The 21,935-nt window shown below is 45.0% G+C and overlaps 1 protein-coding gene across 1 annotated transcript in view; it reads right to left on the bottom strand.

Annotated features, from left to right (window-relative positions):
* The window catches only part of LAMB3 (laminin subunit beta 3), a 318,725-nt gene extending 300,434 nt beyond the window's left edge, over positions 1–18,291 (bottom strand). Inside the window, exon 1 of the mRNA XM_085647191.1 lies at positions 18,231–18,291. The gene's annotated coding sequence lies outside the window, so the exon portion shown is untranslated. The remainder of the gene's footprint in view (positions 1–18,230) is intronic.
* Between the last annotated feature and the right edge of the window lie 3,644 nt (positions 18,292–21,935).

The raw sequence follows: 21,935 nt of genomic DNA, 5'->3' as shown, positions 1-21,935 counted from the left end.
CCTCGGGGGCCCTCTCTCTTTCCCTCTGACCTTCCCTTACTGCCCCTCTGTTCCTGTTAGAGTTGGTTTGATTATCTCTGCTCTGGGTACATGTCGAAGTCCTATCATAGCCTTTTCTTGTTATAGCTTTCACGTTACGCGGCCGGCCCCAGTGTGGGTTGTAGGCGACTTGCTGTGTAATCCAACATAACTGCAATGTCAATTGATGCCTTCACTATGCATATTGAACGCTAGTCCAATCATGCAGCCGGCCCATTCCAGTGTTGTAGGCGTATTGCTGTACTTATGATACCACTCCTTCTCTTCTAAAATAAAAACAGTTCGAACAAAAAAAGAAAAAAGTTCCGGGAGCCCTATTTCTTTAAAAGTGTGCTCCACATAGCTCAGCCAACTATATCTCTTCCAGTGGTCCATGTCTAGGTAGCTCTTAATTATTAGCTGCGTAAGCGGTACAGAATCCCTTCTCCATATTGAGTGCCACAAGAGTAGTGGAGCCACTTTAATTTGTTCAGCGATATATGGGATATCTAACTCCATATGTAGTATACAATTTGCGAAGGATGGAGGGAGACCTACTACAGATTTAAAATATTTATTCTCAACTATCTGCAGTGCAGTAGAGTTTGCCATCCCCAAACTCCTGCACCATAAGATACAGATGCTTTAACCCGGGCCTGATAAATATTCTTAATCGTAGGGAGAGGTTTGGCCCCCAGTTTTTTAGCAAAAGATTTTAGTGCTGTAATGCCCCTTTCCATGACCCTCTTTCTGCCTTCCACTAGTGTGGTTGTTTGTGTGTGTATTGTCTGTCAAGTATTGCCAGCCTTCAGTGTGTTTGGCACTGGTGTTGTGTGCTGCTGGTGTGAGGGAGGTATGTGTGTAGATTCTTACTGGTGTTTTTCATTCCTGAGGTGTGTAGATGGACCCTGTGTGTAGTGCTGCTGGTGTGCTCCTGTGGGGTAGTTGTATGGATGTGTGGCTGTTCACAGTTTGACTTCAGGGCCTTCCTTACATCCTTGTGCCTATACGTGGTTTGCCTTGCTGTCTCCCTGTGTTGTTGCACTGGCTGTCTGTGGTTTGAGTTCACTGACTGTGCCAGTCATGTGTGCTTTGATGGTGTGAGGGTGTTGTGCTCTGTTCCTTGTGTTGTGAGGGTGTTGTGCTCTGTTCCTTGTGTTGATGTGATATACACATGCTTGTTGTGTGTCTCCATGGCCTTCCATTTGTGTGCAGCCCACTTTGGTTTCCCTATTTGTTGGCTCCATTCCTGTTGGCATGTGGGGTTTGTATGTGTGTGTGTCAGTTTGTGGTATATATGTGTGACTGCGTGTCCATTTGGATGTTAATTCCTTATATGTGTTCATTTGTTGCTTGTCCTCATTGATATTTCCCTGAGTGTGGTGTTGTGTGTGTTTCCCTGACCCTGTGCTACTGTGCTGTGTGTTGTGTGTTTCTGTGCAGCCACTCCTGCATTGTGTGTCTCCATGATTGATTGTTGTGTGGTGCAGGGTGTGTATTGCCCTGGCTTCTTGTTGTGAATGGGGTGAACAGGAGGGGCACATGGCATGTGCCTTCCTGGGGTGTGCTAGTGTGTGGTGGGAGTGGGTGTGGCCCTGTGGTCTTTGTGCCCTGCCCATGCCTGGCCCTGCCTTCTGCATTGTGCGCATGTATTTGCTTGTGTTCGCCGCTGCGGTGACGTGACCGGGACATTGCTGCATGGTGGCGGTAGCTGGGTGTCCAGGATCCAGCGGGGTGACTTTGTGGCAGGTGGGTGATGTGTGGGTGCCCTTGTGGATGTGTCCCTGTCCCCCCTAGGGTGTCTGATGTGGATTTGGACCCTGTGTCAGGCCGTGTGTTGTGTGTTGCGTATCTGCGGCGGCGTCCGTGGCAGTCCATGAGTTCCTGGTGATGTAGCAGGTACAGCACCGGAAAGACGTGTAGTGCTGGCTCCATGGCTGTCGTGACCGGGACTCTGGTTTCGTGCTCCGCTGTCGAGCTTCCGCCGTCTCAGGTTGGGCGGTGTTTCCACTGCGGTGAGTCTGCTTGCTTAAGTCATCCTAATTTGTGGGGCGGGACGGACGTCATTCCGCACAGCGGTGAGTCTCCATTGGCTCCCACCGCCGCGGTGGAGGGCGCACTTTGATGGCGGTGCGCGTCGCACCGCGGCGGTCGGGAATTGGCCTATGTTTGTCCATACTAATATGGCGGGCGTGATGTCCGCTGCTAGAGGGCAGAAAAAGACATTTTTCCACACAGCCAGCGCCGCGGTGGTCCCACCACCCTACATCCTAATGAACCCCTATATATCGTATATCAAAAATATAGAATAACACATTATTGAAAACTTAAATATCGTTAACAAAAATATCAATGTTCCTTGAATAAGTAGTAAAATGACCTAAATATCGGAAAACCAAAGTATAGACTACAATTATATCAGTTTTCTTGAAATATCGACCTTTACAAAATTAACTAAAATTAACATAACTTAACTCCAAAATGTTCTTTGACTATATAACATTTAACTACACACATTATAATTATTATAAACCTGTATTATATCATATAACTATATAAAAACATAAAAACTTTACTAATCACACCATTAAACTTGATATAAAATATTATTAAAATGTAAACATACAATGCTATACATTTTAAACTATATTAAACATACAAAAGCAAAGAAATACCTTTAAAAAAATAATTAGCATTAACAACTTCTTAATTAGCGTTTTCCATAGATATGGAAAGTAAATTCCAGAACATTTAAAAAAAATACAAAACTAAAAGAAACATCAAACTAATAAAATAGACCAATGAAACAAGGCCATCAATTAAACAAACACTGTATAAACAACACAATTTTACACATAATGTAAACTACAACCCATCACAAAAAAGAAGAGGAAACTCTGCCGAATTACTCACAGAAAACAGATTTACTACTCTGAAAGAAATTTATAACAGCACCAAGTAAGTAAAACGCAATTTAAACTAGCTAATTACTTATACTTTTCCCTAAAAAACATATCAAAATGTCATTTACTAATATATATATCTTGCACTTATATCTCCTCTACAGATACCTCCTAAAAGGCATCCCAAAACTACTTCCACTACATCAACAAAAAAGTCATTTCTCTTTTAAATCCCACTATTCCCTAAAATACCCACTTAAAAACCCACTTATTCCCAAGTTCCCCATCACCTATACATTAATAAAAGAAACATTATATTTCTTCTTATCAACAGAAATATTTTCGAATAAAAGAAAACAGAAGCTTGAAAATAAACAACACCATCTTCAGTGACCTCAACAGCAACATTGTAAGTATATAAAATGAAATGTATATGTATTTTCTGTTAATATGTACTATATGATATCAATTAATATGTTTAAATATTCTTCTTAGACCTAAGCAAACCACCATGACTGAAGGAGCCGAATTTGTTATGTTACAAAAAGGCAACATGTTATTGTGTTCTATGGGTTATGTATACACACAAGAAAAACAGAGTGGTTTAAAAGTATTTTGGAAATGCAGTAAATATTATTTTAATAAATGCTATGGTAGGGCTATTACGCAGGAAACAACTGTTACATCTGTTAAAGAGCATAACCATGCACCAAATGTAACAGAGATAGAAATTAGAAGTGCCCTTGAAAATATACAAGAAGCTAGCTCTAGCACAGATAGACCTACCACTGAGATACTGAAGGGGCAATTACTAACCGTGCCAAAACATTCATCTAGTCAATTGCCAACTATTCACTCTTTAAAAAGAACCATAGCAAGACAAAAAAAAGCCACAACATCTAGTACACCTGCCCCTAGAACATTTTAAGAGGTTGAGATTCCCCCTGAGCTAAGTGTCACACACACCAAAGAACCATTCATATTGTTTGACAATACATGCAATGACAAACACATTATTATGTTTGCTACTGCAAATAATTTAGTAAAATTGCAACAATGTAATACTTGGATGATGGATGGGACCTTCAAAATTTGTCCCAAACCATTCTATCAGTTATACACAATACATGGCTTTTTCCAAAATACCAATATTCCATTTATCTATACTCTACTCCCTAACAAAAATCAAACTATCTACTTGGAAATTTTAAACCAAATAAAAGATATAAACAATAATTATTTCCATCAAAAAATAATTATTGATTTTGAGCATGCCATGATCAATAGTATACTAAAATGCTACCCCCATGCAGCAATCCAGGGCTGCTATTACCACTATAATCAGTGTCTCTGGAGACATCTACAAAAGTCAACCCTAAGGGGCCCATTAGGATGTAGAACGGATCCCCACCGCCCGCATGGCGGTGGCGATCCGCCCTACATCCTTCCCCGTCCGGCACCCATTTCCCCTGCCATATTAGTATGGCGAGGGGACCCCGGCGGACGGAAAGACTGTCTGCCGGTTTTCCGCCGGTCACACAGGTGACCGGGCAGAAAAGGGTCTGCTATGGTGGCGGGTCTGTTAGACACCGCCATCCATATTAGGAAGGCGGAAAGGCATGCGGACAGTGACTTCGGGGGCCTGTTGCAGGCCCCCAGGGTATTGGGGGTGGGGGGGCACATGGGGGTACCTATGGTACCCCCCTGCATTTCCATGCACAATGCAGCAGGCACCACGCGGTGCCTGCCACTTTGTGCATGCAAATGCACAACATGCAGTTTTACCATTGCGGCGAGTGCTGCTGAACGCACCGCCCACCGCAATGTTAAAAATGTGTGATGCGCCCACCAGTGTGGCGGGCGCATCCTAATCTCCCCCATGGGACCACCGCACATATAGCGGGCGGTCCCGTTTTCCGTCAGGATGTCCGTCTGCCATCCTAATGATGCCCTAAGTGTTGAGTATGCTACAGACAGTACCTTTGCATATCAAGTACAAAAATTAATTGCACTGGCCTATGTTCCAGTAACGGAGGTAGCAGAGCACTACAATATCCTAATTGAAAGTCCCTACTACAAGAGACACGAAGAAAAACTAAGCCCACTGTTGGATTACTTTGAGGATACCTGGGTAGGAAGACTCCACAGATCAGGGCACAGAAGACTACCCAAATTCCACATTCCATGGTGGAATGTCTACTTAAGCACCTTAAATAAACAAGCCAAAACCAACAATGCTGTTGAAGGATGGCATAATGCCTTCCAGTCAACAACAGGAAGAGGGATACCTACCCTACGCAAATTACTCCAAGCCCTACAAAAAGAACAGTTACCAAGAACTTAGAATGGAACAATCAGTAACTCAAATAGGCCCTAAACTCACAAAACAAACCAAAAGAATGTACTACTTACTACAAAGTCAAGTAACACTATATTCAACAACTAGAGGACTAGAATACCTGTCACTAGTAGCAAAAACAATTCTTTAAAAAGCTTGCTTAAATCAATAGAAAAAGAATTTGCTACAAAACACATTTGGTAACTGTCATTATATATTTACTTATCTTTTTAAAATATAAATAATGTCATATTTATATAATGCAGTTATAAAAATATATATTGACATATTATTTATATTTTAACTATTATTAAACATATATCAAACAACATAATGAAATTACCCTCCCACATTTAATAAATAAAACACTTACGGTTTCTGAAGCTGAAGAAAGCGTAATCCAAATTTCGGAAATCCATCCAGGTATCTCTCAATCCAAATAATATTTAAATTCCACCCCCCAAAACATGTAAAAATACAACTGTTCCCCAAAAATAATCCAGCATTGATAAATCCAACGACTTTAAACCTTAAAAAACCCGAAAATAGTGTTTAAAAAAAGAAACGCTCCAGGAAAACACGAGAAATTAAGAAAGTGTTAAATAAATATTAGTATTAAATACTAATACACACTTCTTAGTAAAAACGCTATCTTCTCCGAAATGCGATTCCGAGAATAAAACCTACAAAACGAGAAAGAAACCCACCCACACAAACATACAAATACGGTATATTAAACAACATATATAGACACTCCATATTAAATAAACATACATTTACTTACATAGTATTACATTTCTACACTAGGCCGCAAACACAAAACCTCGATATCTCACTAAAATACAACTAACTACCAAAACGCACCAAAAACACAACAACCTACCACTAAACATACTAACTACCGCTTAACAACATTCATTTACTAGTAAATATATAATAAGAAGGTAGTAAATAAAACTTGGAGGCCCATTAGTATAGCGGGCGATCCGCCCGTATGGCGGTGGCGATCCGCCCGCTAAAAAACACCGCCCGCTTCAAAATTCCCCCCTGCCACATTACCATGGAGGTGGGACCCCGGCGGACGAAAAGACCGTCTGCCGGTTTTCCGCCTGATCGCAGAGTTGACCGGGCGGAAAAGCAGCTAACATGGTGGCGGTGTCAGGGAGACACCGCCATCCATATTAGTATACATGCGGGGATGTGCCTTTCTGTGGCGGCAATGCCGCCATGGAAAGGCTGGCGGTCTTTGCCATTGGGGGCCTGTAGCGGGCCCCCAAGGATTCTGGGGGGTGCACATGGGGTGTACCTATGGTACCCCCCTGCAGTTCCATGCACAACATGGCAGGCACCGCACGGTTCCTGCCACGTTGTGCATGGAAGTGCATGACATGCCTTCCTGGCATTGCGGCGGGCTGTGCTGAGAGCACCGCCACCGCAATGTTAGGAATCCAGGATCCTAATGTCTGCAACGGGACCCCCGCACTTCCGCCCGCAATCCTAATGACCCTCCTAGCTTCATACGTTTCCCCATCTCCTTACCCTTTATATCTAGCAGTCCTCAAACTTGTAGCTGAGCTAAGGGTTTTGTAGTGAAGAAACCAGGCGATTTAAAGGCTGAATTGTAGGTTTAATCAGATAGTGCTGAATTGTAGGTTTAATCAGGTAGTGCGTCTCACAATGAAGGGGCACTGGAGCAACTGACCACAATAAGAATGCAGAGCTCCAGTGACTCCATCACATTTCAATTCATAACATTCCATGCCATAGGCTGCACAATACCACAGGTTTCTTTTCCAGGCGCTCCTCTGTCTGTGATAGATGGCTAGGGGCCTTGGCCCAGCCCAGCCTCGTCCTGTTGCTTGCGTTTGACCCGAGCCAGCGTACGTCCTACACTGCGGGAGCCCTTGCCGGCACTTACGCTCCTCCTGGCACGTGGGATGATGTCAGTGGGAGGGCGCTGGGACAGACAGACGACTCCCAGTCTCCAGGCTATACAAATGTACGGGCCCAGATCATAAATGCACATGGACTGATAGTCGCAAGGCCTGCTGCAGCGCAGAGTTACACCACGGGCTATCGGCGCTGGCCGCGTTTCCTCTACCGGGGCTCCCCCACCCGTTACATCTCAAGATGGCACTGGCAGCGTTGACGGTACTCAAACCACTGTAGCGCCTGGCAGCATGCATGCTCTAGGCAGGTAGCAGTGATCTTCTACTGGGGATTGCGGAAAGTCGGTCTGCTAACTGCCAGTCCCCGCTTATCAGAGCCAATCCACTAGCTCCCCCCCGCCCTGATATCAATAGTCTGCAGCAGCGCTGGGGAAAGGGGGGGCAAGCCCCTGACGTTGGTGTTGGCGTTGGCTCTGTCACTTCGCGTACGAGATTTTGAGGCATATTCGCATCCTGAAGGTGCTGGACACTAAATATATATAATTTACTATTCCCACTCCACCCAATATTAAGTCCAGGAATGCGCTGGACATTAAACATATATAAATTACTATTCCCACTCCAATCAGTATTAAGTGAAGGAAGGTGCTGGACACTAAAGATATATAATTTACTATTTGCACTCCACCCAATATTAAGTCCGGGAAGGTGCTGGACACTAAAGATATATAAATTATTATTCCCACTCCAGTCAGTATTAAGTCAGAGAAGGTGCTGGACACTAAAGATATATAATTTACTATTCCCACTCCACCCAATATTAAGTCCAGGAATGTGCTGGACACTAAACATATATAAATTACTAGTCCCACTCCACTCTGTATTAATTCAGGGGATGTGCTGGACACTAAACATATAACAATTACTATTCAAACTCCAGTAATCATTGAGTCAGGGAAAGTGCTGGACACTAAAGATTTATAATTTACTATTTTAACTACCTCACCATTTCCCCCTAATAACACAACATCCCACTACTAAAAAAAAGTATTATTTTTTGAATTGTTTGCGGGGGCCCGTTGCGGGCCCCCAGGGACTCTGGGGGGTGCACATGGGGGGTACCCATTTCAATAGACAACGTGGCAGGCACCATGTGGTGCCTGTCACGTTGTGCATTGAAATGTGCGTCATGCATTTTTAGCATTGCGGCGGGCGGTGCTTTCAGCACCGCCCGCCACAATGTTAGATATGCGGGACCCCACGGGACCTCCGCCCTTATGGCGGGTGGTCCCTCTTCACGTCGGGATGGCGGGCGGACAAAGTCCGCCCGCCATCCTAATGATGCCCTTTATGTTAGTACAGAACAGGTTTAACTTTAGCCCTAGATTCTAAACAATGGCTTAGTAAATGAAACTAATGTTACCTTTCTGTATTACAACAGTGTGAATTGTAAGCTATGCTAAATTACGTTTCCCGTGGGAATGGATGGACAGTGAACTATACCTTTACTATCCTGCATATTGCTAATATGTTTCATTTTACAGCTGATGTGGACTTGTAGATCTTTCCGTTGTAATGGAACGCGTTAGAAGATTTAGCAATGTTTCTGCTCTCTGAATGACATATTCAAACGTCATTATTTGTCCATAGTCTTGCGATAGTTGGGTGACACCGCCTGACTTGAACATTTCTGAGAACTTTTAAAAGAAGAAACCTTGGGAGTCGGGCAACACACTCTGGTCAGGTCACATAAGCTTTATTTTGGTTCAATGAACCGTAAAAGCGTACATAATAAAGTATACTATACATTAAAAAGACCTCGTTAAACATAATGACATTCCATACCAGTTAAAACACATCCCACATAATAACATTCCATACCAGCTAAAACATCATGAGATATAAGGTGCATTTATTTATGATGTAAGATGAGCCCCTACTACTGCAATCAACAACTGGGTGACAAATATCTAAAATTAAAAGTCAGAAGAAGGCCAATATAGAGTCCTCCCAGTCATCTGAGTTGCTATTCTATATCTGGCCTGGCCTGATTCTGGAGGGACGTTAAGGTACATAAAATGAATAAATAAATACAATAAAATAACTAAACCAATGAAAGACCTTAAAGCCATCATTAGGTATCAAAACAGCTAGCTCAGTCCTTCTCTCCCTCTATGCCCCAACATCGCACATCGGGCATCATAATTTAAGAAGTTGGGAAGGTATTCCTACAGAAAAAGAAAAAAACTAGACCTGATTTTACTCATATCGCTTTCTGATCACAGCTGTGACCCTTAAAAAGTTTGCTACTGTGACACTGTTATCAGTGGGAGGGAAAGACTGTAGAACGCTAAAACTCTTTCTATACGTGCATGGTTGAAGCTTTATAATTAATGGTAGCAAAAATCTAACTCTCACTGACTTGTAAAGTACAAAGTGCAACGTGCTTTGCTTAGATAAGTTGTCATAGGGGCATGGCGTGAGCTTATGAGACCTTCCTCCTTGACAAGGGAACGCTCCCAAAAAGAGCACAGTGCCTGCCCGAAACCTAGTAAGATAAAATTTAGTCTGGACATTAGTGGTAAAGGTTCAATAAAACTGTTGGATGGTCATTACGAGCTGAAGGCTGTGGCTTACACACGTTGCCCATAGGACCCTTGTTTAATAATGTCTTGAGCCTTTGTGGGAATGTTATCGGGGTTTTCAAAAAAGTGACCTAGTTCCAGCCCATAAAACCTGTCTTTCAAAAAGTGAAGCCGGGGGATCTTCTCCGCTCTATGAGCCATAAGGCAATCCATAATGATGTCTCTTGAGAACTCTGAGTCCTCGATCATCAAATCTTAACCCATAGGCACAACGGGGCAAGACCAATACGGTTCTCTATAAGATCTAGGCCCAATTCTGCATGGAAAAATGTTGTAGAGGTGCTTCCTGGTACCATAAGAAGTCTTTTAATGAAATTGCTTTCTATTACTTGAAGCTGATGGCATTTATTATACCCCCATACCCCTGCCCCTTAGGTGGCAATAGGGAGGCATTTAACTTTATAGAGAGTTAGAAATTATTTTACTGGTTTTTGCCCCAACTTAGATGCAAATCAAAAGAGCGCATCTGCTGACCTGCTTGTCTGATGCCCTCAGACAGCCAGGAGGGGATCACATTTCAACTGTGTGTTGAATGGACTACCCAAGTAAGAAAAATGTCTAACTTTTTCTATCACCTTTCCCTGAATCACAAACATTTTTTTTTGTGGTACGAGGACCACATGCCAGGATGTATGATTTATTAGTATTAACTTTTTTTTTTTTTGTAAATAGATTTTATTAGTCAAACGTACAATCAGCAGAGCTCTGTACCCCAGAGGCATCCGTAGCATCCATGGACCAAATCCTGACTTTGACCATTTTCTCATATAATAACAACAGAAAAATACAGAAGGGCCATGCATATGAAATATAGCCCAATTAAACAACCCCCCCCGAACCCCCCCCACCACCCTACCCCCCATCGCACAACCAGCCCAGCAACATCCGCTGATATGATCGGAACTGCAGCTCTACTCCCGCCGTGAAACATGTCTAAGCGACACCATGCCACCCAACGCCTGTGTTACATGCCCCCCCCAGACCAGAGAGGAGAATACCACAAGCCATTCAAATCTTATTCTGGAATGGGTTCTAGATCCAATCCCCTGTAGTCTGCCCAGCGCTTCCAGATTTTATAATGCTTGCGAGGACAACCTCGTGCTAGAAAAATGGGGGCTTCCAGGCCCATACAGAAATCCAATCCTGCCTTCCACACTGAAACGGAGGGCGCGACCGTCGCCTTCCAAGCCCTTGCAATGTCACGTTTGGCAATGGTGAAACACAGGAGCATCAAATGGCGCTTGTAAATATTGCCCCCTATATCATCCATGACGTGTAGGAGTACTAATTTAGGAGACCGAGGGAGATCCCAGCCCAGGACCTCCGAGAGGCATATCAGTACACCCCGCCAAAACCTAGACAACGCAAAACAATCCCATATGGTATGCAGTAGAGTCCCCTCATTATGCAAGCAGCGGAGGCAATTCGGGGACGCCACCAGTCCGGCCCTATACAGTCTGACCCTAGTAAAATAGACTCTATGCAGGTATTTAAACTGAATTAGGTGGAGGCTCACTGCAATAGCCGCTATACGCGGGGAGGCCAAAGCCTCCACCCAATCCTCCTCCTCAAGCGTGCCCACATCCTCCTCCCATGCCGCACGAAGACGCTGCAATGAAGGGGAGCAGTGCGGTACTAGGGACTGGTAGATCCTCGATATCTTATGATCCCGCAGGTCCCCCATGAAAATTTTGGCCTCCACCGGACTGAAGTCAGCCAACTCCACCAGACCCACCAAACTAGGAGAAAGAGCATGCCGGAACTGCAGGTATTTCAAATATTGTGTACGCGGCATGTGAAATTCCTTTTGCAAGTCCTGAAACGACATCAGGATAGATCCCCTCATGACATTGCCCAGAGTAGAGATTCCAATCGCATCCCAGTCATGGAAGCCTGGCAAAGCCGCCAACTGTGGCAGGCGCCCATTTTGCCAAAGCGGCGTCTCACCCGTCAGGCGATTCCACCAGCCCATCCTCCGCAACGCCTGTCTCCAGACCCGAAACACCAACTGTGTCACATTCGGCAGGGAACGCCGCAGTGGCGCAGAGTAAAGAAGCGTGTGTAGTGTGTGGTCACCCATCAAACGGCGCTCCAAGGCATACGCCGGATCCGACCTGTCGCCGTACCACCATTCGTTGAGAACCAACAAATGTGAGGCCATATAGTACGAGAGACCGTCCGAAGTTGCAAGTCCCCCACAGTACGTGGATTTAAAGCAGGTGCGGAGAGCCACCCTAACAACACCCCCGCCCCAGAGAAACCGACTCAAGGCCGCATTGACCTGCCGGAACCAACCTGGGGGGGATGGGAAATGGATGGTTTTGCAGCTGATACAGCAAGCGAGGAAGAGAGACCATCTTGAATATGGCCGACCGGCCATAGATGGATAGGGGCATGTGGGACCAAACCCGGAGGTCCTCATGCACCCTGTTCCACACCGACACCAGGTTCCTCTCCCAGGAGACCGACCTCACGTCTGAAAGAAACACACCCAAGTACTTCAGCCCCCCACGCGCCACCTGCACCGCGGAAGCCCAAACACCCGCGTCAGCCCCTCCACCCTTGACCCACAGCGTAGATTTCCTCTCATTCATATATAGACCCGTAGTCTCCCCAAACACCAGCAACTACGGGCCAGTCCTATCCAGTTGAGTAAGAAAGAATAGTACATCGTCCGCGTAGAGAGAGATGCGATCCGACAGTCCATTTCCCCATTCGAGCCCTGACACCTGCGCATTAATACGAACCCATGCAGTTAGTGGCTCCACTGCCAGGGCAAACAGATAAGGTGACAGGGGGCACCCCTGCCTGGTGCCCCGACCTATGGGAAAGACCGAAGAGACCAAACCCGCCACGCGTACTGACGCTGTTATGTCTGTATAAAGTAGCGTTAAATAGGAGAGAAAACGAGGCCCTAAATTCAGCCGGCGTAGGAGGGCGAATAGATATTCCCAGCTCAATGAATCGAAAGCCCGATCCATATCCGCCAGCAATAGGGCCGCTCGCACCCCCAAGGTCTCGGCTGCAGCTATCGCCGCATGCGCTCTGCGAATATTGTGACGGGTCGCCCGCTGAGGCATGAACCCCGCCTGATCTGGATGGACAAGAGTCGAGATGTGGGGACGAAGACGGTTAGCAAGCGCCTTGGCCAAGACCTTAGCCTCGACATTGAGAAGGGAGATGGGACGGTAAGATGCATGGTGTTCTGGGGGCCTGCCAGGCTTGTGAAAAACCACCACCTCAGCATGTCGCCAATCTCTGGGCAAATGGCCGGCCTCCCTCGCCTCCTCCACAACCCTGCAATAATGGGGACCCAGCTGTCGGAAGTACCGCTTGAAGAATTCAGTCGGGAAGCCATTGGGACCGGGCGCCTTACCGGGCAGCAGCTCCTGAAGAGCCGAATTCAGCTTGTCTTCCGAGAATGGGCGATCCAGGTCAACGCTCACCTCATCCGTCAGAGCCCTAGGCGGGAGATCGTCCAAGAAACGGGCGATAACCTTTGCCGATAGACATTCCTGGGGAGCGTAGAGGTCCGCATAATAGACCGCAAAACTTTCTGCGATGGCCGACGGGTCCGACATCGGTTCACCTTCGGGACCGACCACACCCGGGAGGACCAGGGAGCCCGTCGCCCCCTGACACAATCTATGCAAAAGCGTGCTCGACTTGTCCCCCCACTGATATATCCTGCTGCGGGTTGCCAGCCACGCCTGTCTGGCCTCCTCTAGCAAAAGGGACTAATAATCCTGTCGTGCTAACAACATCTGGCGGCGGACCAACCTCCCTCCTCCCTCGTCTCCGCTGCGTATTTCTAGGTCCAATATCTTCGCTTCTGCCTGAATGAGAGATTCCCTGCGGGCCACACAGAAGGATATGTCCACCCCCCGTAGTGTGGGCTTAATCACCTCCCACAAGGATACCGCCACCGTAACCGTACCTACATTTAGCGACAAATAGCGGTCTATAGCTTCGCCCATGTGCTCCCTATACTCTGCCGCTTGGAGATTCCATGCGGAGAGGCGCCACCGGAAAGGTCCCCGTGCAAGGCCAGCACGCAGTGTAATGGCTACCGGTGAGTGATCAGACAACCCCCGAGGGAGAATATCAGCTTCCTCCACCCTGCCAGCAGCCTCCCGAGACACGAATAAATAATCGATACAAGAGAAGGAGTCGTGGACGCCGAGAGATAAGTGAACCCCGTATTAACTTTTAAATCAAGGAATGTCATACATTTTGCAAAGGCATCGAGGGAGATCTGAAGACCCATAGCTGTTCTCACCAATAAAACTGTATCATCTGCATATGAGAGCAAAGGGACACATTTCCTGACAATTCTCGGAAAGTCAAGCTCCCTTTTCAGTAAAAAGGCCTCAAGCCCATTAGTATAAATGAGAAATAAAAATGGGGCTAAGATGCAGCCTTGACGAACCCCTTCAGTATAGATAATGGGTTATGTTTTTGCCCCCCTTGCTGCCATATCTTGTGGTGACCGATGTGTTTGTGTGAAGCCTTCGTAGAAGGAATACTAATGCTTTTTCCACACCCATATCGTCCATCATGGTCCACAGTTTGTCCCGGTTAACAGTATCAAAGGCACTGGATAAGTCCATGAAGGCCAGATGTATAGAGCTCCTCATGGACTTCATGTGCTTACTGACAATCCGGGACAAGTTGAGGCATTGTTCGGATGTACCCATGCCCCTTCTAAAGCCATATTGTGTGTTGGACAGTACCTCATTTGTAGATGCCCATTCTTCTAGACGTGCTAGTAGGACCCTGCCCAAGACCTTTACTGTTACATCAATCAATGATATGGGTCTATAATACACAGGGTTGTTCCTGTCTCCCTTTTTAAAAATTGGGACTACTGTCTCCTCTTTCCAAGACCTCGGGATTGGAACTATAAAGGCTGCTTTAACGATATTAGTTAATAATGGTGCCCACAAATTAGGATTTTGCTTCAAAAGGTCAAGGTGACCCCATCTGGGCCCCGGGCTTTCAAATTAATGCCCTGTGCGATGGCCACCTCTACTTCTTGGACTGAGGTAGACTAACGTAGTTGTAAAGCTTGAATTGGATCATGGGGCATATCCTGTACTACAGTGACCACCAACCTATGTGAGGGATTAAAGATGCGGGTAAAGTGGGCTTCCCAGGCTTCACCTAGGATCACGAGTCCATCTGTCTCACATCTTCCATGAACATTGGGCGGTTTATAATTTCCCCAATTTTATTTAGTCTTTAAGGGATCCTGCATGTTCCAAGTCCTCCCACGCCTCCTTAATCAGTTCCCTTTTTCCGCTGTTCGATCACCGTTTTGTATTTACCCCTCAGGAATTTTACTCACGCTCTATCACGGGGGATTGTATCTAGGGCCTCTTTTAGCTCCTCGTACTCTTTGGTGCATTCATTGTTAAACAGCGCACCAGTGCAGCATATTTTTTAGAGATCTTCATTATCAACCTCAGGGAGATTTTGGTGCAAAGCACTCAAACCTCCGCACTATTTTCAATCGGTGTAGAGCTCAGCTTCAAGCACCTGTCTGTCAGATTATGATTACCGGAGATGATTTCTTGTTCAAGTCTTCGGGGGCCTCTGTGGTCCAATTTCAGCCTAATACCTTTATTGGGATTGTACTAAATCACCAGTTCTACCATTGTGTTCATCTGTGGATTTATGATAAGGGTGGCAATAAGCAGGTCTGGTCGCTCGAACAATTTGGTTGAATTTTTAAATCCTGAGCCAGATCTTTGTACTGAGGTGAATGTATGACATTGTTCTGCATTCTGTCCATCAATTGTTCTTTTTGCATTTGTCACCCTGAGTGGGATGGGTATGCCTAGACGTGAGTCCAGTGCTCTCCATGCCACTAGAGTCAAGCTATCCTGGCTGATGAGGGCTGAAAGCCTGAAACCGGTCCTCGGAGGCTTGTGTCCAGTCCAGGGAGGACCTGGCCTGGCAGTTCGGGCTGGACTGTTCCCATTAGGTGCAGGGTCAAGACTGATTTGCATATGGCTGGGTCCAAACTGGAATGGCATGGTGAGCAGAAAAACAATGGATTTAGGCCCAGATCTCTGTACTGGGGAGAACGTATGACATTGTTCTGCATTCTGTCCATCCATTGTTCTTTTTGCATTTGTCACCCAGAGTGCGATGGGTATGCCCAGACGTGGGTCCCGTGCTCTCCATGCCACTGGAGTCAAGCTATTCTGGCTGATGAGGGCTGAAAGCCCGCAACCTGTCCTAGGATGCTTGTTTCCAGTCCAGGGAGGACCTGGCCTGGCAGTTTGGGCTGGACTGTTCCCATTAGGTGCAGGGTGAAGACTGGTTTGCATATGGCTGGGTCCAAACTGGAATGGCATGGTGAGCAAAAAAAGATGGATTTAGGCCCAGATCTTTGTACTGGGGTGAATGTATGACATTGTTTTGCATTCTGTCCATCAATTGCTCTTTTTGCATGTGTCACCCTGAGTGGGATGGGTATGCCCAGACGTGGCTCCTGTGCTCTCCATGCCACTGGAGTTAAGCTATCCTGGCTGATAAGGGCTGAAAGCCCGAAACCGGTCCTAGGATGCTTGTTTCCAGTCCAGGGAGGACCTGACCTGGCAGTTCGGTCTGGACTGTTATCATTGGATGCAGGGTCAAGACTGATTTGCATATGGCTGGGTCCAAACTGGAATGGCATGGTGAGCAGAAAAACAATGGATTTGGGCCCAGATCTCTGTACTGGGGTGAATGTATGACATTGTTCTGCATTCTGTTGATCAATTGTTCTTTTTGCATTTGTCACCCCAAGTGCGATGGGTATGCCCAGACGTGAGTCCCGTGCTCTCCATGCCACTGGAGTCAAGCAATTCTGGCTGATAAGGGCTGAAAGCCCGCAACCTGTCCTAGGATGCTTGTTTCCAGTCCAGGGAGGACCTGGCCTGGCAGTTTGGGCTGGACTGTTCCCATTAGGTGCAGGGTGAAGACTGGTTTGCATATGGCTGGGTCCAAACTGGAATGGCATGGTGAGCAAAAAGACAATGGATTTAGGCCCAGGTCTCTGTACTGGGGTGAGTGTATGACATTGTTCTGCATTCTGTCCATCAACTGTTCTTTTTGCATTGATGGGTGCAAGGCCTACAGAAATAAGTAATGGTGAAGAACTGGAATTCCAAATTCACCCCCCTTTCATCTTAAAAAGATTAATCAAAAGGGATTTAGGCAGCTGATTTTACTCTAATCTTAGTAGGGCCCAGTGTGGTTGGGGTATAAGGAAATAATGAATATATGAATCCACACTGGTGATAATATGATTAGAAAAGAGAAAATAATAAAAGCTGGATCATCACCATTTCAGTTTCTTCACCTGCATAGCTATTTTATTTCAGTATTGTTATATATTCTCCATTAGAGTGCTGTGTTTGAAAGCATACTTTAGATTTTTGTACTAGTGTGTTTTATCTTTATGCTCATGGATCCCCTTGTTGCCCCGCTTTGTGAACCTCAAACAATTTTTCATTTTGTTAATGGACATTTTCAGACTTCTAATTTTGCGTGAGTGCCGATTTCTTTCACACCGATAAGGGAACCGCAAGAAGAAACTACTGATGGACTTTGCACTGTTAAAAACCATAGGCTGGAGGTATTTCAAACTGCCTCTGAAGTACCAAATAGGCAATGCAGGAGGAATCTCACACTGCTGGTGTTAGAGTCCACGTGCTGTTAAAGGAAGCTCAGGGTCCTGTAATCTTCTAGCCTTTCAAAGGCAGTGTAGGAAGAAACTCACACTTCTGTGTTTCCATATCTCTGACAGAGCACTGAAAGAGGAAGCTCACACACTTGAGAGAGCTGGGGCCCACTTAAACATCTTTGGTCAACCAGATGATCTTTTTAGTTGCTTGAGAGGTAAGAGGGTAATAAAATCAATCACAGTTAAATTTAGTTACAGTGTAACCAATCCGGCTACACAAGAACTGCCCAAAAACTAAATTAAGTTTAGTAAGGTTCAATTATAAATTCAAAAATAGGCTGACATAGATAAGTCTCAGCATCACCATATAGAAGTACAAAAGAAACCGAATGAGTCCACATCTCCTTAAGAGATTTACCCTATATAACAAAAAGCATACAATTAGTTCTGTTACGACTATGCATGAAATGAGGAAAAAAGAATTGAACATTAAATTGCATCAATTGGTTTTGAAAGGCAAGCATGAAAACGCTATAAAGGTGTCAGCTGTCAGAGTTTTCAGTAGAAGGAACGCTAACCATGAATCGTGTAACATGAAGCCACACAAAACAGAAGAAAAGAGGTCTAAACCTCATGAAATCCCAAGAGGTCTCTCTCCCTCACTAAATTACAGCATAAGATATTAGTTGCATTCAAGGTGACACACATGACCAACTCCAGTAACTTTCCACAATTTCAGCACAAATTTACGACTGGCACTACCTTTCTCACATTGACAAGTTGCTACTTTATTCTGCCTATTCCATTCTTCTTCTCCTCCATGAGAACTCGACTCCTTGCTTGTTACTTCGTTTCTCTGTGCCAACTCCATCTTCACATACCTCGCTATCTCACTGCAACACAAACCCTTCTTTTATTATGTCCGCACCTGCAGCAGAGACAAAAAATTCAAGCAAAGACATTCTACATTAAAGGTTAAATACAAATAAGAAATTAAACCTTAACATGAGCTTGTACTGAAACTATTTTCAAGGCCTAAATTATGTCAACTTAGCAGTGCACATGGTTAAATACATGTGCCCATTTCTAAACACATACCAAATGCAGTTTTCTTACACATGAAGACATTGCAATTATAAACGTAAAGAAATTATTTCATACGCATTAGTATGAATATATTTCTTGTTACATGCATAAAAGCCTACACATTCACCTAGTTTCACTAATTTCTCAATGAGACACGTTTTAGCTTTAGCCTCTCTTTAAACTATTAATGTGTAAGTGTTGCAAAAACCTTTAATAGTCACATTTCTATGCTCATGATTTATAAGCGCCATTAGTATTCACATGGAGTACTTCATATCTGCAACACCCCATCTTGCTTAGTAACCTAAGTCACACAGAATATATTAGAGCAGTGGTTCGCAAACCTTTTTCAATCTGCGGCTCCCTTGACCCCTTGGCCATTGCCCGTGGTTTCCCACTGTTACTTCTTTTGAAGGGTGGGTGGATGCAAGCCCGGCCTTAGGTGTACTTGCATTGTTCTCCATGAAAACAATTGAGATGAAGCTCATGAAGGTATTATAATCATATACGCAGGGTGTTTCGTATTACTAAGGCGGTGCCTCTAATAAAGTATTCCTAGTTACACTTCTTTGCCCATGCCTTTTTTAGAGTACCCTCTCAATCTTTGGTATCCCACTGACAGTGCTAGATAGCACCCCATGCATGTAGGCCCCATTGCCAAAGTGTTAGAGCGCTTGAAGAATATTTGCATGCACTTCCGTTTCTACCCATGTCATATGTGCCAACACACCTGTCCCAGCAGGGTGACTCATGATTTTTTAAACACATACAACTTTATTTTTTCTGTCTCCTCCCTAAAATGTATCCAAATCAATGCAAGTAAAATAAATTCCTCAGATTATTTTTTTTTAAACGTTTCTTGCTTCCAAATGTTGCCATTATGCCGTATATGGTGTTTTACTTCCCTGTGCTCAAGGAGAGCAGGTCTGGAAATGTGTGTGTACTTATAAAAATGGGTACTGGAAGTATCTATGATTCGAGTACAAATGGCAATACTTAATAATACTTAGTGTGTTTAATAGACAGGACAACTGTACTTTCCTGATAACTTGCATTGGTGTAAAATGCATTTGGAAAAAAACGAAACTATTAACAAGTGTAACAAAATAAATCGGGCATCTTCCGCTTACTTTAGAAGTGTTGGAACGTGGCGATCCAGAGAAATATGGAGGTCATCTCCCTCAACATGCCATCAATTAGGCACTAAGAGCCAGATGTACGACTCACCAATTTGCAACTTGCAAATTGCGTCACATTTGGGATGTATCCTTTAGGATAACTGACAGAGGACCATCTGTCCATGTTATGGCAGGAGGCGCAGGCATGCAAGATCAAAGGCATTACCTGTGGTTTACAGTGTGCCAGGAGCATTTTCAGTTTGCAGTGCTCCCTTTTGGCTTCATCAGTGCTCCTCAGGTGGATTGGTGCAGCACCTAACAACTTGACCCTTTACAGGAAAAGTTGTCTGGTGTTTTATTGTTTGTTCTGTCCCTAGCCCAGCAAGTGCTTGCCTTGGGCACTGTTAAGGACTAGTTGTTTGCCTTCTTGCCATTGCAGGGCCAGCCTTCCTTAAGCCTTTTGATGAGGTTTTTGAAAGGGTTACACCATTTGTTTCCTCTGAAAACCCTATGGGACATTAATTTAGTCCTCATTTTTTTATGTGCATCATGTTTGAGCCACTGCACAATTGTTCCTTGAGACTTCTGACTTTAAAGGCTATCTTTCTCATAGCCATACCTTCTGCTCGAAGTGTGAGCAAACTTCTGGTTCTCTGTGTCAACCCCCCTTATACCGCCTTCTTTCCTGACAAATTGGCTCTAAATATCCGGCCTTCATTCCTACCTAAAGTAGTCACTTCTTTCCATGTCAGTCAGTCTATCGACCTTCTGGTGTCCTTTGCTCCACTTTAGCCCTTTAAAGAAGAAGAGAGACTCCATTGTTTGGATCCTAAAAGAGCACTCACTGAGTTTTTGTATTGATCGTACCAAGGAACATCGACTGGACAATCAGCTCTTTAAAGGGTCTTCCGGAGCAAAGAATGGCAAAGCAGTACAAAAAAGGACCATATCCCCATGGAATGTTGTTGGCATAAAGATCTGCTATGCACTGGTGGGCTCATTCCAATGGGGCAAAAGCTACTATATCTACTTGAGCACGCAGAGTGCCTGTCCTGGACATGTGTCAGGCAGTTATTCACACGTTCACAAAGCCTGTCTGGACAGTGCCCACTCGGTCCTGCAGGATGTTTTTGCGTTAGCCACTTCACAGACCCTACACCTTGGGGAGGTACTTTATGGTACCTCTTAAAAAGGTGAGGGTGAGGAATGTGCAGTTAGAACTCTCCATCAGAAGAACAAGCTACTGACTTACCTGCAGCAATGATCTTTCTGGTGGATACTCTGTCTAATTGCAGATTACTCACTGACCCTTCCACTTCTTTATTCAGTGAACTGGACTATTTTCCCATCTAAAACGGTCTAGAGATATGCACACTGGCCATAGCAATTTGCTGACGGGCTCTGTTTCTGAGGGTGCGTACAGCCTAGAAAGCGACTGACATTGCACACATAGGTGGCACTTATTATATGCTGGTCAGCTCGTCAGGTCCCGAGTGGAACAACGTTGAGGGGAGCAACATGACGATACCTAGTGGTGCACATGAGACCTGCTGTGAAAGTTGTCATATCCAGTTTTAAATAGAGCAGAATGGTTTGTCTGTGCTGTGCTGGCTGCTGACGTTTCACATAATTGTTTAAAAAACTTTTTTTATTGCATTTTTCAAATACGTCAAAACATAAAACAAGGCATGAATACTCAAAACACATTGCATAGCATTCCACATTGGCTGTGTAGGGTAGGCGTATAACAGAGTGACTATGTTGGTCAAATTTACATATATGTGCGAACTGACCAGGCACAAGCATAGGTCAGAGGTAGTAGTACAGTTTGCAGGGTTACACATAATTGACACAAGCAGTACATCGGTCAATGCTCTGCCCCAGGTCCTGCGGACGACGGAATCCCATCCTCCTCTTCTCTCCCCACCTCCGGACCATAATATTTAAACCATGGGGCCCAAATTTTCTGGAACTGTTTAGGACAACCCCGGGCTTTATATGTCACCCGTTCCATAACCATGTACAAGTCCAGGCCCACCCGCCATTCGTCTATAGTAGGTATTTGTGGAACCCCCCAGTATTTGGCTATATCCCGCTTGGCTACCACCAGCCCCAGGTTAGCTAAAACAAGTTTGCGCCTCGGGATGTCTACTTCTGTTGGAATTCCCAAAAGGAGAAACCTTGGCTCCAATTCTATTTGGACTTCCAATATATGATTGAGCTCCCCCACAATCAATCCCCAATAGGCCTGTATCTCAGTGCA

This window comes from Triturus cristatus, chromosome 3_2, assembly GCF_964204655.1.
Source record: "Triturus cristatus chromosome 3_2, aTriCri1.1, whole genome shotgun sequence".
Classification (NCBI taxonomy): Eukaryota; Metazoa; Chordata; class Amphibia; order Caudata; family Salamandridae; genus Triturus; species Triturus cristatus.
This window is presented reverse-complemented; position numbering and strand designations above follow the sequence as displayed.